The sequence below is a fragment of the Podarcis bocagei genome (assembly GCF_964188305.1).
Source record: "Podarcis bocagei genome assembly, chromosome: 5".
NCBI lineage: Eukaryota > Metazoa > Chordata > Lepidosauria > Squamata > Lacertidae > Podarcis > Podarcis bocagei.
In genome coordinates, this window is record NC_138129.1 from 61,453,724 (window position 1) to 61,476,732 (window position 23,009).

Consider the following 23,009-nt stretch of genomic DNA (forward strand, 5'->3'; position numbering starts at 1 on the left):
ATGTGTGGTGTGGGGGGGGGGAGGGAGTTCCCAGAGAATGAATTCCGCCTTGTAGCCATACCCAAATAATCATTTTTCTTTTGCTAGTTGTACTGTGATAGCTGGTGCAGTACAAAATTGCCTTCATTGCTACAGATACTGTGTATTAATGTGATCAGGATGCCAGCCCATATTCATAATGATCCTTAGTATGAGGCTATCATCTCACAGGACATTGCTTTGTATCTGTTTGATACGTTTGTTTACAATCTGTTCTCAGAAAGCAATGTGAAAGGAGGACGAGGGCTGGTGTGTGCTTTAGTGGTTACAGTGGTTTGAGTTTGGAAATGCAGGTTCAAATCCTTACTCAGTCCTGAAGCTCATTGGGTGACCTTAACCTAGGCCACAGGCATACCATGAGAATAAAAGAGATAGCTCTGTGTGTTCACAATGCACTACCTGGAAGACGAGTGGAATACAAATATACAAGATTCACATAAAACTGGATAGGTCCCCTGAATATGACAAATGGGTGTGCCGATACATTTTTAACTGTAATTCATTATACTGTAGTTTATATTGTTGTGACCCACCTTGGATGATGAGAGGAGGGATACCAATCTCATAAATAAACAAGTAAGTAAACTCAATTGTCTATTAAGACTGCAAAACTATGCAAACGTATTTGAGAGGAAGGTTCATTGAACTCAGAGGAAAGTACATCCCAGCAAATATGCACAGGATTGAGATACCTTGTAAAATTGTCTGTGCTGAGCTTGCTAAATCATAGCATAAAAAAGATCATCTGCTGTGCATACTTTGCTGCTCGTTTGCATACTAATTAAAATAACTGTGCTAATGAGCTGCTAAATTGCTCAGATAAACAATCTTGCAAGCAGACCCTTCAAGACCTTAAAGCTAAGCTACGTCACTCATCAAGTTTAGCAAAGTTTCTTAATTACTTCTTACTTAGCCCATTTGTCATTGGGCTGAGTGGCAGCTGCAGCTAAAATGAATTGCTGATAAACACATTTGAATAGTGTTCCAATCTAACATGTTGGCTTTTAAGCACAAATTTAGGAATATGATCTGAACCGATGCCCCTTATTTTCTTGGTTTTATTATAGGGCTGTGCACAGTGCTCACTTGAAAGAAAGAAAGAACCCTTTGGGGTGAAATGGGGCTTTGGGAACCAAAATCTCATTCACCTTTTTGGTATTCCCAAACTGTCTATTCTGCTATTTCAGGGCTCCCCACTCTAGCTGCCTCCCTTTCCCAACTGATCAAAGCCAACCAGCAATCATAGAAATAGAATGGCTTCACAATACAACATAGCCAATAATTGCTGGTAATGTGTCAGATCAAGAAGACCATACAGAGTGAGGGCAATGTTTCAAGGCTACACTCGGAACAGGTAAATGCTCAGTAAAAAGGGGAAATAAGTTCAGTCGGTAGAGCATGAGCCTCTTAACCTCAAGCCTGCATTGCAGGGATGTGGACTCCAGTTCTACAATTTTATGAGCCCATGTTTCTATGAAATGCACCGCCTGCTTCCCCCCCCCCCTCTTATTTTAGATGAAATACTGGGGATTTCCTAGACAAAATTCAACAAGGAAGCTGTCCAGCGTATGTCTATGGCCTTGCACAGTTTCCATTCATTTCAACTGGAGAATTTGTAGCAGGAGAATTTTCCAGTGAATTGTTCCCAAGATGTGTTATTTTTTTTGGGGGGGGGGGATTTTCCAAATTGGCAGGAATGCAAATTTGGCCTTGGGTGAACAAACATCACAAAATTAATGCACTAGGGAGAATGATTTCCTTTGAAGAAAGAAAATGAAATCACGGTGAAAGAAGGCTTCACTCTGTAATAATATTTGCCACTTAGGAAAAGAAGAAAATCTCTCAATTAATAAGATTCAACTCTAGAAGGCATTTTTCCCTGAAAGTGTTCTCACTGCTAGCAAGACAAATCCCAAAGCTTAACTCAATGAGTCAGTACAAAAGTAGTTTATTTTACTTCAGCTTTGCCTACTGGGTCTGTATCTCACACTACTTAACGTTTGTCCTAAAATTACAGGGGATGACTACATTTGGCAAGCTCTGTCTTTGAATTTATTGTTTCCAATGCTGTTTCTGAGAAGTATTTCTCAATCAGACCTTCAGAATTACAAGAGCACAGGAGGAGGCATTATGGTGTACAAAAATGTGTATATTAGGAGAACTGTCCACAAATATGTGTATTTTTTGGTGGAATTAACACACACATGCACCTCAGTTGTGGTTCATATTACAAATGCAGCAAGCTGGCCATGCTCAGGTGTATTTTGCATTATGTGTTCTTCTCCAGCTTAAAATGTATCCTGCACAAGCAGAATCAAGCTCTTTATTTTCAGTGAACCACTCATTGATGGCTTTGAACTGCCTGTCCATCCTTTGGGTCGATTCTCTTTATTGTTCTTCACCAGCATTTCATGTGGTAGTTTTTCCTATTTACTCTTGTTCCTGGGCATGTTTCTTTTGGGGGCAGGAGATGCCTAAATTTCATGAACCCCTCCTTTATAGCTGCTAGTAGGAACAAGCCATTCTTAGGGGGCAGCAGAATAAGGTGTATGTGCAGAAGACCACCAATATAGTAAGTTAGAAAATAATGAGGCTCTGATTCAGCTTGGGGCACTTAATAAAGCAGTTCAACTGGGGGAGTGATAAAAACCAAAGCAGGTTCTGAACTGAACTGAACTGAGGAGGTCTACTTATCAATGGAGTACATCAGATGCTTCTACTGCTTCCAGTTTTCCACTCTGCATGCATTTTACTTGCTTTGGTTGTCCCTTTAACATTTTCTTTGAATTAATTCCCTGGCCTGCTGGCATGCAATCTATGCACTTGCAATGCATATGGTAGGGCAATCATGTGCAGCTAGCTGGGTGCATGTTCAGTGCTTACTGTGCGCTCACTGTGAATCATCCTTAACTTTGATAATTGTAGAATATTAACATATTCTTCAGCAGTGAATTTGTAGATGCAAAATACTATATACAATACTTGTTCAACATCAGTATCCTACTGACTGGATTAACTATGTAGATTAGATATAAAACAACCTAAATCTCTGAATGCTATAAGGGAAAATGAGAAATTGTGCTGTATTCAGAGTTGATATTTTGATCATGAAACTCTTCTAAATTGCCAGTTTAAGATCCTTAACAAATATTACCTTTTGAGAGATTACAGAAACATCTGGAGCATCAGGAAGGACTAGCAAATGGATTACGAAATAAACAAAGCTCAAGCAGCAAAACAACAATAACATCTCCTGAGCTTTCCTCAGCTAAGAAATTTATGCAAACTGAGAAGAATGAAGTCCTTTAAGGAGACAACTTAAATATTCAATGCAAACAGAAACTAGAGTGGAATTCAGTCAGAGTTGAACGCAAGTCCTAGTGATTTCAGTAATGGAGTTCAGCATGCTGTTTCCCTCTGAAATCAATAGATGCAAAAGTCCAGGAACGATCACTAGCTTATTTGCTTTCCTCTTTGACTCTTTAGAATGAGAACTTCCGAGGCCTCTTTCAATGCTAGCACTTAGTTCTGGAGTAGTAGTAGTAATGGAAGTAGTAACGGAGGTAGTAAAAAGAAGAGGGGCTGCAACAATTAGCAGACTTCCATGATTTCCAGATTGAGCCTGGACAATTGTGAGAATCCTTCACCAATTACCAATTAATATGGTAAACTAAGTTGAGACAGACAATTTGAAGGCAAACCAGCGGTTAACGTCAGTTTCACAATTTTTAAGGCTCTGGGCAAAACTTCACAAGCGTGTGTTAAGTGTGCTTGTGGAAAGAAGATCTTCCTGAAACGGAGGAGCATTGAAATAACTTCTGCCTAATCCCTTCTGGGAGAAAGCATTGTCACACCTTCTTGCTGGACAGAGGCGAGTGAAACAGCAAAGATCCTTGTTACCTGGATCTCCTGCCATTGCTTTTCTTATTTCTTTCTGTGGAGAGAAATGTGTGAAGTTTTATGGTCAGGATGTGTATGAATTTGTCAGTATCACTTCCTTTCCCTTCCTAGGACAAGATGCTGTAATAGGGATAACATTTGGTACATTGGGTGAGATACTAAAGAGGTGGGTGATACTAATGTTTATAATAATTTTTACTCCTATTATTGTTAGAGAATTGAGGAAAATAAGGGGGATTTTATTGCCTGAACTATTAGAAAATTGGAAAAAGTGTTTTGTATACCATCTTGTTATGTCAGGGGTCGGCAAATTAAGGTCTGCGGGTCAGATCAGGCTCAATAGCCTTCAGGATCCGGCCCGCAGACTGTCCATGGATCCACATGTGGATTCTGTTCGTTCGAGCTGTGCCATTTCCGCCCCTGTGCCATTCAATTCCCTCCCTCCCTCACAAAGGAGGTGGCACCTCCTCCTCCCTCCCTCCTCCTGGCTTCTCCCCACTCTGCCTAGAGGAGGAAGGGGGCTGGGCTGAGCTGGCTGAGTGCCATTTTAAGCAGCCCTTCTCTGGAGCCAGCTTTTTCGCGCCGCTCATCTTCCCTCTGCCACCGCCGCCCTGGTGCTCCTGTGGGCCCAAGAGTGGAGCTGGCAAACTCGCTCTGCCTACCCACGAGAAGCAGCAGCGGTGGTGGCAGAGGCGGTGGCGGTTGGCAGCGGCAGCCCCTGGGAAGGTAAGTGCAGCGGCTGGGGCTGGGGGGTGGGGAGGACTACTTGCCCCCCTCGCCTCGTCTTCCAGCTGCCCCCCCCCGGTGCCAATTCTCAGGCCCGCCACAAGGTCTGAGGGACTAAAAAAAATTGCCAACCCCTGTGTTATGTGAAAAGGAGAGAAAAAATTATGGATATTTTCAAGTCCCCATTTTAGTCAACTGGAGCAAAGCTAAGCTTTAGATTTAACTATTTAGATTTGAATCCTATTTAGAATTTACTCGAGTCTAAAGGGACGCGGGTGGCGCTGGGGATTAAACCACAGAGCCTAGGACTTGCTGATCAGAAGGTCGGCGGTTTGAATCCCTGTGACAGGGTGAGCTCCCGTTGCTCGGTCCCTGTTCCTGCCAACCTAGCAGTTCAAAAGCACGTCAAAGTGCAAGTAGATAAATAGGTACCACTCCGGCGGGAAGGTAAACAGCGTTTCCGTGCATTGCTCTGATTTGCCAGAAGCTGGACGCTGGCTCCCTCGGCCAATAAAGCGAGATGAGCGCTGCAACCCCAGAGTCGGCCACGACTGGACCTAATGGTCAGGGGTCCCTTTACCTTTACCTAATGCGCCATCAAATCTATTGTGCACCCAATTTTTCACAGCACAATTTGGCAAAAAAAGGTGCACATTAGACTAAAGTAAATACGGTTATAAATTGAATTGGAATGATACAAATAGGATCCAAAACAGACTGGGCTACTTACAGATACTACTGATATGTAGCAAATCTTGTGGTGCCCTAAGAAGTACATATGGCTAAAGAAATAACACATTCAGAGAGAAAGACATGTGGATGAGGCCAAGAGAGAAAATGGGAGGAAATTGTGCTAATGTGAAAAGAGTTATTGACACAATTCACATGAATGCTACTGAAACAAGAACCAGTTTAAGCCTCAAGTGTGAAAATGGCCTTTTAAAGATTTTTCTCTGCCATTTGATTTTTTTATGCCTGTTGCCCTTATGAATAATGCCTTATTAATATTGTTTTATTGATTTGCTGTTAGTGTTTGTACATTGTAACATGTTGTTTTGTTTTAATGGAAGCCACTCTTGAGTGCTTTTGAGGGTAGAAGAAGGGCAGAGTTTAAGGTTTGAAATAAATAAATAATGAGCTTTAGACACTTTTTTTATTAAAAAGAATACCACCTGAAAGGTGAACTTCAAAGTGTTTAAACTACTTGAATGTCAGATTTAACAGGTTGCCAACAACTGGCTTTCAATATACTAAGGGCTGGTGATGTTTCAAGATATTCTGTAGGATAAAACATCTTGGATATCTATAAAACTCATTCTGAACAAGATGACAGAAGTAAAATCTGATGGGGCAGTGCTGCAATGAGAAGATAATGGTGAATTTCTAGCCAATGGTGGGGAAGTGGTGTCCTCCTGACAGGCATGGGGAAGGTCGAAGTAGTTTGTGGAAAAGGCCTTGCATGGGCCACAGATTTCTCACCACTGCTCTGCACTTTTGTTCTCACATATCTAGGCTGAATGCCTAAAGAGGGCTAGCATCTCAAGGCCATGATGGAACACAACAGGATGCACTATCAAATTGGTGATCAGATAGAACATGGGCTAGAGCAGGAGGCAGGGCTGTTCTGTGTATGAAGTAAGCCCTGTTAGGCCAACAAAGAAAGAGGAGAACAGAAAGCACAAGGAATGGTTCAGGAAGGATGCTGAAAGGTATTGGGGAGGTTCCTGGGAAGGCAGAGCTGCCTCAGCTCAAGAGAGAAGCTGAGGCTCTCAGACAATCCCATAGCCCAGGGATGGGGTAGCTATGGACCTTCGGACGTTGTTGGACTATATCTTCCATCAGCCCCAGCCAGCATTGTCAATGGCCAGGGATGATTGTAGTTTGCAACATCTGGACGGCCACAGGTTGCCCAGCCTTGGCACAGCAAGATGGAGAAAAGGAGTGTGTGGTTTTCTTCTGCTCTAACCTCAGCAAATGGTCTTGGTCCACAGTAAAGGATACCTCAAACCCTACTTGTTAAATAACTGGTTTGTAGAGGTCCAATAGAGTTCATATAGTGCTAGGCAGATTGGTTCCTAGACACACAGAATAAGTAGTATAATCCCCAGAGACCTAAGGGGGATTCAAGTAATCCTCTCCTATCCCAGATCTACCCTTGTCATTAGAGACCTAAGTAACCTCTGTGGCACTACCAATTTTTGTTGGTCTGCCAGCTATGCCCACTCCTGGCCAGTGATACCCTATGCACTGGTAACTTCATACTTAGATTGCTGCAATGTGTTCTATGTGGGACTGCCATTGTGCTTTGCTCAGATGCAGCGACTAATGCAGAATGCTACAGCTAGAGTAGCGAATGATACATCTCATGTACACATTATACCAACAATTAAGGACCTGCACCGGCTGCCTATCTGCTACTGAGCCAAGTTCATATAAACAACTTGGGATTAGAATCCCTAGCAGACTGCTTTCCCTGCTACAAGTCAAATCAGCTTTTTCAATCTGCAGGGCAAGCCCTACCAACCATACTGAGAGACAGTAAATTGTCATCTGGAAATCTCAAGGAAACAGACCTTCTTAGCTGTATCACCAGCCCTCTGCAATGCCCTCTCAAATGAGATTCAGGCAGCCTCATCAATTGGATGTTTTAAATGCTTGTTAAAAGCCCATCTGTTTGTTCAAGCCTATTCTGATTTTTAGAAGGGTTATCCTGTTCAGTGGTTGATTCTGGTTTTTTTTAAAAAACAATTGGGTTTTATAATGTACCGTATTTCTTGTATTTGGATTTTTGTACGTATTATTGTGATATGCTGCAAACCACTGAGTGATCCTGGGTTGTATTCAGCGTAACAGTAAGCAAACCATTCCTTCAACACAAGGATTTCTTCTTGTGCAATGGAATTTTCTCCCTGCTCCTCCTCTAAATCTGTCCCAGGGATTCCCTCAACCTTGCAGAGCTGATTTGAGGGTGGCCTGGGGTGCAAGCAGGAGGAGGAGAGGGGGGGGGGAATCCTGTTGCACTAATGCTAATCCTTGGACCAGCACAACTATTTAGCTGAATAACTCGCTTAGTTTTAAAATAATGTTAGCCCATACATAAATTCCCTAAGTAATAAATACAGTGCACCTGCAACTTACACGAATTCAACCTTACACAGCCCATTCATAGGTTTTTGTGTTACAGAATAAGCTTCTTAAGCCCTCCACCTCACTTACCATGCTCTGGGAAGATCATGGGAGGGCCCTGAGACACTCCCAAAGCCCTCGTGCCTTCTTCCCAGAGACTGGAATGGAAGGTGCCACCTCTCCCAGCACCTGGTATGCAGCTCTTCACCTTGCATGTGGACCCCCAGAACCAAACCCTCATGTGAGTGGTAGGCACACTGTAAATCATAGACTCATAGAATTGCAGAGTTGGAAGGGATCCCAAGGCTCATTTAGTCCAACCCCCTGCAATGCAGAAATCTCAACTAAATCAGGCATGGCAGATGGCAGTCTAACCTCTGTGTAAAAAACCTCCAAGGAAGGAGAGTCTACCACCTCTCACAGGAGTCCATTCCTATTGTCAGAAAATTATTCCCAATGTTTTGTCGGAATCTCCTTTCTTGTAACTTGAAGCCATTGGATCAGGACCTTGCCTCTGGAGCAGCAGAAAACAAGCTTGCTTCAGTTTCCATGTGACAGCCCTTTAGATATTTGAAGATGGCTATTATATCTCCTCTCAGTCTCCTCTTTACCAGGCTAAACATAAGTAAACCCTGACTCTCCTGAATCATCTGGCAACAGATTAATTTCCTTCCCATAGGAGTCTGTTCCAAAGTTTCAAAACAAACAAACTAACCCAGTGATGGCCAAACTCGGCCCTCCAGCTGTTTTGGGACTACAGTTCTCATCATCCCTGACCACTGGTCCTGTTAGCTAGGGATGATGGGAGTTGTAGTCCCAGAACAGCTGGAGGGCCAAGTTTGGTTATCACTGATACTAACCCATGCTTGGACCAAATATTCTGCAATATCTGACTGCAAGGCTGTGAAACAGTTGCCTGGGGAATTTGAGTGAACAAGGGGGGGGGGACAGGAGGAGCATATCTTTTAAAAGCAGCCAAGTCCCATAAGTAAAGCTCTGCCTCCTGCTTTTCCTTGCCTGTGTTATGATCAGTGGGTACTTGGATTATTTCTTTGTAAAGTTATTCACTCAGGAGGGCCCAAGCACTGGCTTCTCACACTGATAACAAACTCTAGCGAAGACCACAGCTGAATGTCGGCCCTTTCATGAAAGGTCATACAGTATCTATTGAGAGATGCTAACAAGATGTTGCCCAAACAAATCAAAAGCACAGCTTACAGGAGGAAAGGGAGATCACAGTGGAAGGGCATGCATTGTATGCAATCTCTGTGGCAGCTTTACCCCAGCTCCCAAGGGCCTTTCCAACATACAAATGAGCCCTTCAGAATATTTAAGTACAACTGGATCTTCATGCCTAAGATTCACATTTCAAAAAACAGTGCCACGACTGACAGAATTAATGGTCTCCATTCCAAAATAACACTTGCATGACTAGCATCCTTGCCTCTAAAGCTTAAGGGAGGGGCCCTAGGACCTAGGCTGCCAGCATCACCACCACTCTGTATCAATCACAGGTCTTGCAAATGATCCCTGTGCTCCAAGGGAAACACCTAAGTTGTAGTAACAGCCCCGCCTGAGTACTTCATCAGATGATTTTCAAGACCCAGGCTCTGACCACCAGGTCCCAAAAAGTCCTGGAACTTGGTCATCAGAGAGCACTTTGCCAGCCTAGACTTCTGTATCTTTCTCCTGAACTGCTACTCGTTTCACAACTCAACACTATGCCCGGACAGCACAACCTGCCTCAAGGCCCCTGAATCTTCACTTGCAACTTGACACTTCTTGTCTGCCTCTGGGTAAGGGGATTCAATTCATTTCTCATTTAAAAGGGCAGAGCACCAAATGGGAAGAAGAATAAGGTAGACATCTCCTGGATGTGAAGTTCCATATGTTTATTAGCCCCACATAACACCTCAAAAATAAACCAAAGACTTTTGTACAGCAGATATTAATATCTAATAATGAAATCAATGAAAGTCAATTGTGTTTGCCCCTGTCATTGTTTATGAGAGTCATAACAATATGTTATGGTAGCCCCACCACTAACAAAATAAGGCTGTTTTGCAATGCTCAGGGGAATAGGCTACCAACAGAGTGTTGTTATTGGAAGATGTCCAATAACCAGCCTGGACATAGGCCATTCACCTCATCATCTTCATCATCATAATTTTATTCGTATGCTGCCTTTCCATAGTTGAAACTATGCTCAAGGTGGCTTACAACCTGACAAGATTTACATAGTTACAAACATAACAAAAGTCATAAACAATAAATTAAACACATCAAAATGTACACAACCAAATGGAAACCATTTCCACACAAATTGTAAGATCTAAAACTAAAGATACAATAGTAATATCAATAACAGCAACAGCTCTCTCAACCCCCCGTAAACAATACTCCAGCCCAAGAATCTGTTCAACAGCTTCAGCCTTTGTAGCTGGAGTCAGTCAGCACTCCACTCTCCCAGGCCAGTTGGGAACGGGCCAGCAAGGCAGGGTGCAGGTCTTCCTGGGCTCATAGCCAATATGCTCTCATTTAAAACAACACAGATAAAAATTAAAACAATTTAAAAGCAGCTGCAGTCCTTGTAAAGCCTGTCAAGCCCCACCCCAAGCCAGGTGGAAAGAGGCAAGGGGGGGGTCCATCAGGCCCTCAGCAGGCAGCCCTCCTGGGCAGCAACAGCAGCAGCAGTCCTTAAGAACTGGTCAGGCCCCTCAAACTGCACTTAGAAACTAACTAGGAGCTGATGAAGTTTCTAGGGCACAGATGAAGAATGTTCATTGCCTAACTAGTTCCAGTCCAAAAACTGGACTCAGAATTTTGCTCTGCTTGTATGCTGCCTCTGTGCCTACTTCATTATTAAGATGATAGAACTTTAATGAATAAATAAATTATACAAATTATTGACTCTTGATCCATCCGTACCTTGGGCCCATCCTATGTTATTAATATGCAAGAAAATGGATTTTATAATGAAAGGCTTAAATGAGAACGGGCCCTGTTCTTCATTGTATAGGTGGCCCACTTAAGGCTAATGGGAACCATCACCTCAGGAATCTGGAAGCTATTCCTCAGCTAGGATGTATTGGCTTCTGACAAGGGCAGTTCCATCCAGTAAGCAGCCCACATCAGCTGAGTGTGTGACTATGATTGCTGAGACACAGTCTTGGCCAGTGATGCCAATGGAGAACTGCCTGGTCCAGAAGAACCGTCATTCTATCCCATTCAGAACCTTGGGGTTCTTTCTAAACAATAGTATACTGAAAGCCGTATTAGGATGAATGTCTTTGTTCAGTGATCCCTAATAATAATAATAATATTTATACCCCGCCCTCCCCAGCCAAAACCAGGCTCAGAGCGGCTAACATCAATTATATAACACATCAAGATAAAATCAAGCAATCAATTAAAATACATCCTAGAATCAAATCAGAATCAGAGTACAATATTTAAAGACGAACCATGATTAATCGACTCCTTCAGACTTTCAAGCCTTATTGTGTAAGCAAGGTAGTGCATATCCAACCTCAAGCCTTTAAGGGAAGTGAGCAGCAATGATCCTGATAAATTGTATTCTGTCCACATCACTAGGGTGCCAATAACGTTTCAAAATGCTTGGAGGATCAAGAGAAGTACTTTCATGACTCTCTATAGAAAAAAAACCTCATTGTGATTCTCTGGAGACATTCACTCTCTAATGGAGTGAGCTTGCAGGGAATTGATTTAATTTATGCATTTAACTCTTGATCTCCTCTACTTCAGACTTTTTCTGTGCTAACTGAAACCCATTGATGCCATTAAGAAATAAGACTAAGAAGCAGTGAGTCTAAGAACATGTTTGCTGTAATTCTAAAGGCCTTGCTTGGAAGTAAATAAAACTGAAATTAATAGGACCTGATTCAGAGTAAACATGGTTAGGATCAGGCTGTTAGCTGGAAAATAATCACCAATGAATTGCAAAAAACCAACATGTTTTTATGTTCTAAACAAGTTTCTAAGAGTGGTCACTTCATCCCCACATATGACCCATCTCTTGTTGTTTTGTGTATATATTATCTCAATAGAGAAAGCTACAGAATCATCATCACCATTATTATTATTATTATTATTATTATTATTATTATTATTATCTGAATTTCTATCCCACACCTCAGCTATGTCATTATCCTATGAAACAAACAAACAAACAAATAAATAAATATGACTTACAATGCAAAATACAGCAATAATATACTAAAAAGAAAGCAGCTTCTCACCAACCAGTCTGCAGTTCACAGATCAGTCACAGATCAGGACAAAAAAAACCTGTCCATTTTTTGTCCAGCACTAAGGGGCACCATTAAGAAGGCTCTACCTATTGAGCTTTACCTATTGGCAGGAGTGCAAGAAGAATCTCTCATGCTGAGTTAATTCATGGGAACATTGGGATGGGTACAGGCCCTCCTTCAAATGAACTCATTTTGGGGAGGGGAAATAGTTTCATTCACTTTAAGGTAGATATAAGCTGGGGGGGCCTTGCCCATCTCTACAGATAACATATAGGCTATTTACTCCTTCTATGTTACAAATCATTTATTTTTAAAAGATTCATTTTCTGCCGTTCCACTCATCGGGGCAATCAGGATTTGTTTTTACGTAAGCCCCACAATCCCAAATGCGCGCCAGAACGGAAATGTTTTAAGTCCTATAACTGTTGAAAGTGTAGGCTTAGCTGATCCTCCGAGGGAGAAAGGAACAACTAGACCTCAATAGCCAACAGGCTTGCCTTTGAAGGCAAAGGTATCTGGATGACACAAGGCCTCCTTTTAGGAAGACAGCACTGCAAAATGGTGGCACTTCATATGTGAGGAGACATTTTCTGTGGTATCAATTTTGGTTTTAAAAACCATAAACAGCATCTCAATGGTGTTCAGAAACTCACGGGCAGCCTGTGACACACACTGAAGAGTGGAATAATGTCCTTTCAGCCACTAAGTCCACTGAATAGCCTGATCACAATATGATGGACCAGGTGAATTGTCCATAAGTCTTGATACAGTTTTTAAAAATCTGCTTTCCATACACACACAAACAGCAAATGTGCACACACGCACACACAAGGAAGACACACAAAGGAGGGTGGAAGGGTATGACAGGCGCATGCGAGTAAGTTACAGATAGTCTGCTAGCTTGAAACTTTGAAAAATGTCAGTTATCAAGGAGCATATGTTAGCACTGCCCTTGGGCAGTCACAGAACACTACATTTACAAACAGAGAAAAACCAATTTAAATCACTCAGTACATTTGCATGCATTGTCTGAAAAGAAGGGTCTTAAAATCAAGATTAATATGCACATTTTTACCTCAGAGCCTCAATGACAGGCAGAGGGAGGGCAGACTGCACTCAATGAGCTGTGCAGAAGAGACGCACAAAACAAGAAGCACTGGAGCTTCATGCCTCATGCAGGACAGATAAGGATGTAGGATGTATTCTCCATTCTTAAATGGGAAGGAGTAAAGTTCAGTAGCAAGAAACCTAAGGGGAATAGGATATGTCTCTCCTGAACACACAGAGATCACTTTAGTAACCCACTGTGGGATGTACATACCTATTAAGCTATTCTGCAGTGTACTCTAAAATTGCCTGCACCTATATTAGCCTCTCCCAAGCAGATACCTTCCACTTGTTGCTAGACTACAAGTCCTATTATCCCTGACCACAGGCCATTCTGGCTGGGGCTAATGGGAGCCCTAGTCTAAAGAATCTGGAAGTCATTGGACAGGGGATCAGTGAACTAAATTCTTCCTTACAAAAACATGAATACAACTACAGTATTAGGCAAATAAATACATAGGTGACAATGTGGCCTTGCTCTCAGGGTCTGAGCTGGACTATCCTAACAAAAAGAAAGAAAGTTTAATATAGCTGTCATTTTCTTCCCCCAAGAATGTCACTGGAAGATGCTATTTAGCTGCTCTGGTAACCAGGAAAAGCAATACATGAAGAGGTGGTGCCATTCCCATTGGACTTGGTGAGTTGGAGGGTGACTCTCTGATGCAGAGACCTGCTTCTACTCATTTGGGCTCCTCAAGCAATGTTAAACTCAAATTTTCTAGGGGTCTACATTGCGTGGGAAGCTTCCATGAGCACTGGAAGTTCCCTGATTCAGGCACTCATCCTCTAACTTGGATGGCTTCAAAAAGAGCATCAGTCAAACTGATGGAGGATAATGCTATCCATGGCTACTAGTCATGATGAAAACGTTCTACCTCCACTGTCAGAGGCAGCATGCCTCTGCATACCAGTTCCTGAGGATCACAAGTGAGCAGATCACTCTTGTGCTCAGGGATTCCCAAAGGCATCTGGCTGGCCATGCCTTATTCACACAAGGTGTGCTCCAATTCCAAGCTGGCTCTTGAAAGCTACAAAATGATTCTGATTTCTATGCACTTTAGACTTGTCAGTTTTCTAGCAAATGTGCTGACAGCTTTCTCTAACCTCAGTGCTTTCTCCATCATTCAAATCGGTTCAAAACACTCACTGCCAAACTAGTAGTGCTTCATAGGGCTGTCCTCAATGTTATTATATAGATAGAGCTATTACAAATAGTCACTTCCAAAATGTCACTTTGTAAACACTAAAAGTGTCCTAAAATAATAGAATTGCCATTGATCTTTTGGTGTCCCTAATTCAATAAAACACTCAAGTGGAATAGGCTTTCTGATTAAAGAGTAATTTAAATGCAATTAATTTTATAAAGGTCATTCTTATTTTACTATCTTGATTCTAATATAAGGAACTTTAGGGTCTCATGTCTCTCTGGTTTTTCATATTCTTGATTTTGCAGCTTAGAGATGAACTTTTGTCAACATATAATCTTGCATGTCATTGCATTATTATGTACCTTAAGCCTGTAGTTTTGTTGTGACCTCACAGTTGGTTTGTTTGAGAAATATGGAATTTTTTGGAATTGGAACAGGATCCCCCGTCACACCCACAGACAAAGTCCAAAAATGCTTGCACATATGTAATGTAACAAGTGGGCACTAATTTTAACCACCTTCTGGCTAAAATGAGAAGCAAAATTGCCTTCTAGAGCATCCTTAGACATTTCCAGGAAACTCTAGGAGACTTTGTCAGTTTTTAGATTTCCACAGAAGGGAACATGGTGGATTGAACGTCTTTTGTCAGCAGTCTGCCAACAGTAGATCGTTGGTGGAAGGACTCTGAGTGAGAGACAGAGAACTGAATATCTCCCAGGGTGAGAGACTGGGAGAAGAAAAGTAAGTTCTAGATGAGAGCTGGGAGGGTCTCCCACTTTTTGTGTGAGACAAGGATTAAGAGCTATCTTTGAGAGAGAGGAGTCTACATTTTCTTTTTCTTTTTCTCTTTCTATTTTTATTTTTATTTAGATTAGTTTTTTATTGTATTATGAAAAGTCTTTAATAAAATCTTATGAAAAAAGAAAGAGACTGTGTCCATTTTTATGAGTTTTGGTCTTTGCATTGAAATCTGTATGTATTTCACCTAAGCACCATTATGGCATAGAAATCAAAATTGTTGGGCTAAGATCTGGAGCTTGTGAGATATCTTAGTGTGCACCAGGATGTTGCCTTACATATCCCAATTGTACCTGGCACAGTCAGGAAAAATGCCACCTGTTCACTATGCCAGAACTTTAGAGCATGCAAGCCACCTTTACTTTGTCTGGGACTAAACAGGGCATGTGAAGGAAGCCAGCAGTGCATTTTTGCGCTGCATGTCCGGAGTGAGTTGTGATAGCTATTCTGCCTCCTACACTTCAATCCATCATTTCTGTAGAGAAGAACTGATGCATCCCACCAAAACATTACAGAGTGGAAACATTGATTATCCCTAATGTTTTTGGCTTTCAGAAAATGTGTTAATACAGCCAGAAGCTGCAGTGACATGTAGACACAGTCTTTGTATTTTGTGAACTCAGATGGTGAGTCAGAGGCAGAATATGTGAAAGGCAAAGAATATCTTTCAAATATCTTATATTTGTAAAATGGCCGATATGGTCATATCACAGGGCAAAGAAATTGAGATCCCTGCCCTTTTCTACAGAGTGAACTTTCGAACTTCTGAAATCTACCCATTAATCCAAAAAAGAAGCAGCAATAATATTTTGGGTAGACATGGCTCTTAAGACACCAAACCTTTGTGGCACAGACTTAGTTCAGACCTTAAATGAAAGTACACACTCTGTAGATGTTAAAAAAAATAGGACACTGGGCAAAATATATCCCAGCAGTCCAGGAAAGGCCAAATGTTCCTTTGGAGGTTATAACAATTTCAGTGTATTTGTGCTGATAGTAGTCTTGAGTCATCTTGACAAAAGTACAGACTTTGGTTGAAATGTCAGGTCTCCCAGAGCCAAAGGTTAAGCTTTCAGAATGAGATAATCTTTGCTCTGCAATGTGTACAGAACCATTTGCACTTGGCACTTCGTTTATCATCCTATTCATTTGGTGTTTCTGGCAGGCAGGGCTCTGCTGGGAAACCTGTGGATTGAACCTCTCCAGTTCCCCCTCCCCTGGTTCACAGCTGGGAACAAATCAACGGATGATGATTACATTGTCAATGTACATGGTGTCATGCAGAGTAACATGAACAAAACAGACAGGTCTCTGCCTTCAGGAGCATTCAATTTCAGCTCTTCAGTTGGGAAAATGGCAAAGGAGAAGTGAGCGAGGAAATAAAGAAGCAGATTTCCAGAATATGAGAATCATCTTAAGCATGTACTCTTCCCTCTTCCATGAGAGACTTTTGAAATCCTCTGTTGAATTTCCTCGTGATTTTAGGACTGTGTATCATAATTACTGTAATCCGAGCTGAATAATCTTTCTGCTTGCCCTCCTTCTCAGACCCACCCATCACCCATTTACCTCCTCCTCTACCATGCCTAGATCATGGTTCTGCCAGAAAAAGTGGCAAGGAGATTCCTTCCATTATTGACACATAGCTCACTGCTATGGAAGCAACTCAGGTGCCAAGGACCTTGGAAAGTGTAGGTTTCCTAGGGAACTTGACACTGAATAGGTGTACAATGGAGATTATATCTCACATGGTTGCTGAAAAGTCAGTTGCTTCTATGGCAGCAAGTGTGGGTAGGAAAAGATGGGGGTCACATTAGATTTGACAAGACCCTGGAGGCACTTGGAGGGTGAAGAGCAGTTCCCAACCTACCCTTACTGCAGGCTGAGTTGCAGGGATTTTGAAAGGGAGCTGCCAATGGGTGGACCTACCCCACTGAATGCTAGCCAGTGGGGATGAAGTGGAGTATGGGGCTCAGTTGGCACTGAATCCAATCATCGCCTCAGCTCCAGAACTGAGAAGACCTCTTCACATGTTACACTGAACACAACCTCTGCACATGTACAAATGTTTGTGTGAAAAAACGTACACTTGTTATCTGGTACAGCTCAACTATTGCATACACAGACTTTACACACATTGAACATTGTATGTGATGAACTGTACATGTGTGTACATCAACTGTTTGTGTACATATGTACACAGAGACACACTCATTGCAAACAAGATGTGAATACCCCTAGGGTGGTTGTCTATTGAGTGGATGCCCGGAAGGAACTGTGAATTGGGGCAGAGTTCTTGTTTCCTATGAATACCAGAAACTCTCTCTAATTGTGTCTGTGCAGCATTTAAGCAGTACACTGTACAGTTGAATACTTTGTTTAAATGGTTTGTGTCCCCATTGGATAATCTCTTATGTGAGCTCCTTTATATCAATAACAGTAAGAAATTATTGATTTTTTTCTAAAGCCATTAAGTTCAATTAGCTTTACAATTCAAATGGAAAAAGATGGCAAATTACCTTCACTGGATGGTTTAAAAAGTACAGAAAATAAAAAACACACACCCTAATTTGTGAAGGATGAGATTAAAGTGGTAAAGGTAAAACAAATAAATGCATATTAACATAATGGTTCTAATCAGCATCATCTGGCATTTAAAACTACCATCATTATGCTTACTGGACTGTGGAGCAATAAGGAATTCTGAAGCTGTTTACCCATTTAATGCTAAGAATATATTAAAGTAGGATAAATAATAAGCAATGGGAATAAACAGTAGGAAGAGAGAGAAACTATGCTGCCGAGGCATGAAGTACTGTATATTGTAGGTTTAGATAAAATGAAGTATTTGACAGAGAGACCTAGTGTGGTCGAATTAAATCCCACCACCACCCACACTTAATACATTCTCCCCGCCCCCCTCTCATGTGTGTGTGTGTATCAAATCATTAACTAAATATAATTTATTTATTAGTTGGTAAATCAATACCCCATCTTTCCCCCAAGGGTACTGTACATATTTTCCTCATTGCTTTATTCACAACAATCCTGTGGAAGTAGATCAGACTAAGAGATTGGGGGAGGGGTAGGCTGAGGTCACCCAGCAAGTTTCAGAAATAGTTATAGTTAACATGCAAGGCTGATCCAAGCATTTTTATACAGAGCACAGCCTCTCTTCTGAAGTTGTGGGGACTTAACTCAATTGTCAATACAACTGCAGGTCTAGAAAGTTTGGTAAGTACGCAGTCAAGGATAGTTCAACAAGGGATGTGTGAAAATAGGGCATTTATATAACTGTTCCTCAGGCAGGGGGACCTACAACATGCCTTGTTCCAGGGTCTTTCATTCTATGCAAGAAACAGGAATTTGATACATATATAGCTCAAAGCATGCTAATTGTTCGGAAAGCCTAGAAGGTTTAGCATTTGTTCATGTTTTGTGAAACATACCCCAGTGTAATTGAGGTACATTTCGTGCATAACTTCCCAGGGGTCTTTGATATTTATGTACCAAACTTCAACATATGAGAAAAGGTCAGGAAATGGGACATACCTTTGACTGTCAGAAAACCCAATGCCTGTAATCTCTATTTCTCCCCTATGTGGTAAGAAGCAATTGTATGGGTTGTCTGCATTGGGGCTGCAATGTGAAGGAGGTGCAAGAGTTAAACCCCTCCCCTAGTGCTGCAGCTGAACAGAAATGCATTTCATTGTGTCTGTTTCAATGAATGAGAAAGAAGTTTGAAGAACCAGCCATGGATTTCCTGTATTGTGATGTGTTTGGGCTTGGCTTTCAAAACTAGGCCTTAGATGAAATGTCTTGCAAAGGAGGATTTCCCTTGCCTTTTTATGAAGCAATGTTTTAGCTAATGTTCAACACCGTATAAAATCTTAAATTAGAGAGAAGAAAAACAGCGTCCTGTAAATAACAGCAAATATGTTGTACAAAACCGCAGTCCCCTTCTCAGTTAGATTTGTCACTGTGTTCACAAATCTGCATTTTTTAAAGATTACTGGAAATCATGCAGAGTTCTTAACGTTTATTTTCAATTACTATTCCCATGGGAAAATAAAGCTACAGCTTTTAATTCATCTTGCAATAACATACAAAAAAAGAGCAAGAGCAAGAGAGCAGAATTTATGCTTTTTTATTTCCCCCCAACAGATTTGGAAAAACCTCTGCAATGAAATCTCCCTCTCAAAGTTAAGATTTCATCACAAGCCACTTACCTTCATACAAGTTTCACAGGCAGCACTCATTGCCTGGCTAATTGGGCTTATCTGTCCTATATTAAGACATTCAAAAAGAAATGGCATATGCCACACCTTGGAAGGTCCTTCACGATGCCCCTAAATGTGATATATATTGCCATAAACTGTTCGGTTTTGTGCAGGATTGTGAGAAGTGAATTCCTTGCTTTCAAGAAAGTACATCTACTCGGAAGGCCTTGCTATCCTGTCATTTCAGTTCCCAATTGAATTCATGCTATTGATTTCCTCTGAGGCAGTGATCAGACACAATGAGTGAACAAAGCAACCATCCAGCCAGACCCAAACCTACAATCAAGTAGAATTGGAACTCCTGTGTTAATTTAATTTCTAGTGATCCAGCGGCTAGGTTGGTTTCTATTAGAAGTGAATCTATCTTCTCTAATCCATTGTGCACGAATCACAGATATGAATGTTTCATGCAAGAGGGAACCCCAGTCACTGAAGCCTTCACCCCAGATGCTTCAGCAATGGGATATCAGCTTTCATCAGGGGCTCCCTGGCAACACATACATGCCTAAAGGGAGCTGTATCATTTCCCCTATAAAATGGGAGCTCCACCGAATGGGCGGATGTTTTTCTTGGAGAGCCAAACAAGCTACAGGGCAGGAGAAAAGTTGCACTAGCTTATGGCACAGAAACAAGTCCTTGGTATTTTATTTCATTTTTTAAAAAGCTCTACAAAAACAGGCTTGAAAATTATGGGTGAAATTTGGGAATTCAAAATTTCTAGAAATTGGTTTAACTAAGATTTGTGTGACAAAATTGTGCATACCTATGGCAGCCATGGAATGACTGGGGAGTTGGCCTATTTCTGTACAGATCCATGATCAAATTTGTACCAAGCTTCTGCCAAAATTGTAGTGTCTCCTTCTGAACAAGGTGTAATCCAGAACTTGGGAAGACTAAAGTCCTCTTCAGATGTTCCTTTCTCCACCCGCTTAACATAGAATTGATGGGACCTTCCACAATGGAGTGTCTGTTCTACTTGTGCTGCAGTCAGCCTCCCCCAACCTGATGCTAGCTGGGACTGAGGGAGCTGTAATCCAAAACATCTAGAGGGCACCAGAAATGGAGAGGGAGCTGCTCTAACTCATGGAGGGTAATGGGGATAGTTATTCCCACTTCCTCATCTATGAGTTAATCACATAGATAAAGGGATAACCAAGGAAGACTTAATAATTCTGAGGCCATAGCAAATAAGATTCTAATTATATAACACAGAGATGAAAGCACTCTTGCAGACCACTCCTACAGATATTTGTTCAAAGTAAAATGACCTGAGTTTAATGGGACTTACTCCTAAGTGAGAGTACATAGGACTGAGATATATAATTTGGCATTTTTTTATTGTATTGTAATTTGGAATGTTTTGATGTAGTTTTTATTGGATTATTAAAATGGAAAACTCAATAAATATTATTTTTTTTAAAAGAGTACATGGGATTGCAGCCTTTGTCAGGCTCACACATAATGGTTGTCATTTCACACAGTCCTAGGTATGCTGTTTTGGTGGGGCTGGGAGGAGAAAGTAGTGATTACCAGACAGTAAGGCAAAATCAGGACCCTGGTCAGCTCCTATTGGGCCCTGTAGGCTGATAAAAAGGCTTTGTCTCAGCAGATGGCTAGTTATCTGAAGGCTTCCAGGAGAACTCCAATGGTTCTACCTCCTTAAGAAAGCTGTATGCAATTTAAAGGGTCTGTAGTGCATACTCCTATGTGCAGTGGATCAGGATTAGCTGCAGGGGAGTCAGACTCTGTGGAAGACAGGAGAGCTACATGCTTAGGCCATTCAGTATAGAAGGGAGTGTTGAGGGTGCCTCCTCAAGTTGGGAAACTGGTGCATCATCATCTCAGTCCAAGTTCTCCTCAAACCTGCTCTAGGAATCTGATATAGAGGACACAAAAGTGGCTGTTCTATATGCAATGGCCAGTTAACCATGTGGCTCACTGAATGGCTTACTTACGCCCCATAATATGTGCCATGTGGAGTACTTTCAATTTAGAGTGGCCCTGATGTGGCAGCCATAAATTTGTAGATAGGCATTTTAGCTATGCTGTTTCTTGATGGTTTATTCTGGTAAGTAAAACAAACCAAAAACTCCCAAGTATGAATTTGATACAAGGCAAATTTCCTCACCACAGTTCCATCCCTCAATCCAAACCTTTCTTTTCAGTTGCATCTCTATGCAAAATCCATTGCAAAATGCAAAGGAAACTATCTACAGAGTGTGGGGGGAAATTGCCTTTCCTTTACAAATGCTTTTCCAGTTAGCTGTTCCTCCAAGGAGCTCATTATCACCTCCTTTCCTCCTCACACCAAACGTATGAGGTAGGTTAGGCTATAAAATAGTGACTGGTCCAATATTCCCCTGTACGTTTCATGGCTAAGTAGGGATTCAAACCCAGATCTTCCTAGTTTAAGTACTGCATTGTGCTGTACATGTTGCACAGTCTCAGAGTGCTGCACAAGTTAGCATAACTCATTATCTACAGAGGTTTGGTTACGCCCTCTCTTTTATGCTTCAGGTGAGCAGACAGAAGACCTTTTTATTTCACCAAGGTTTTTCTGCAGGTCAGGGTTCTGTCTACCTATTTTTACACCAAATTGATTTATCCTGCTCTTTGGCTTTAATGTATGAAATTGATTCTAGTAATTCAGAGTATTTTTATTGCAGCCTGGGCTGTTTTTATTGTGGTTGTTTGGCTTATGCATAGAGAGGGGGAGAGACTTTCATTTTATAAAGAATTGTGGGGTGTACTTTTATATTTATAGAAGCACATGCCCCATCCCGTAAATGGGACCCGTCTTTTTAATGTGTATACTATAAATACATGTTAAACTAGGACACTCTTGTATCTGGGCTTTTTGTCACTGTTGTTTGTTTCATCATTTTATTTCACTTCCCTATGTTGGTCACATTGATTTCCCCCCCTTCCTTTCTTCCTTAGCCGAAATCATTCATAATGGGTGGGTAACAATCATCCATCCCAGATTTCAAACCCACAATGAGATATCATCTAGAGGTTCAGTATTGATTTAATTTCCAAGAAACATAGCCAATTTTAATGGGGTAAACTGTTGCTTCCATAGGTGTCAGAGGAGCACTTCCAATCTAATACTTTGAGAGAAATTGTGTGTAAGAATTGATTTCCAGATGTTAAGTTGCTCTCAGTGCCAATGCAAAATCTATTTCTGAAGGCAGCAAGTGTGAAATTCAAATGTGCAGTGGAAAATACCTGAGTTAGAGGTTATCCCCCCCCCTTCCAGATTCAGCTTCTCTAACTTTTGCACATTTTTTCAAACATTATATCCATGGATATGATTGATTCATTCCAGTATATATTTATTATACTTTCAGGTATGTGTTTTGTAGTAGTAGTAGTTTTTTTAAAAATAAAAAACCCCATCCTTTCATTGCAGACTTTGCCAGCAATGGATGACATTCTTATTAGTACACATCTTAGACACTAGTCAAAACCAAAGAAGGCTACACACACACTTACACTTTTGCAGGATCATAAATCCCCTGAAAAAGGAAGGTAGTATTCAGCAACTTTCAAGAGAAGGGTGAATTTAAATAAATATTAGGCATTATGTTTAAATTGCTCATTTGTTCATTTGT

At 41.3% G+C, this 23,009-nt stretch overlaps 1 protein-coding gene across 3 annotated transcripts in view; it reads right to left on the reverse strand.

The window, feature by feature from the left end:
* Positions 1-23,009, reverse strand: part of DAB1 (DAB adaptor protein 1) — a 656,563-nt gene that overhangs the window by 322,652 nt on the left and 310,902 nt on the right. The window lies entirely within an intron of this gene.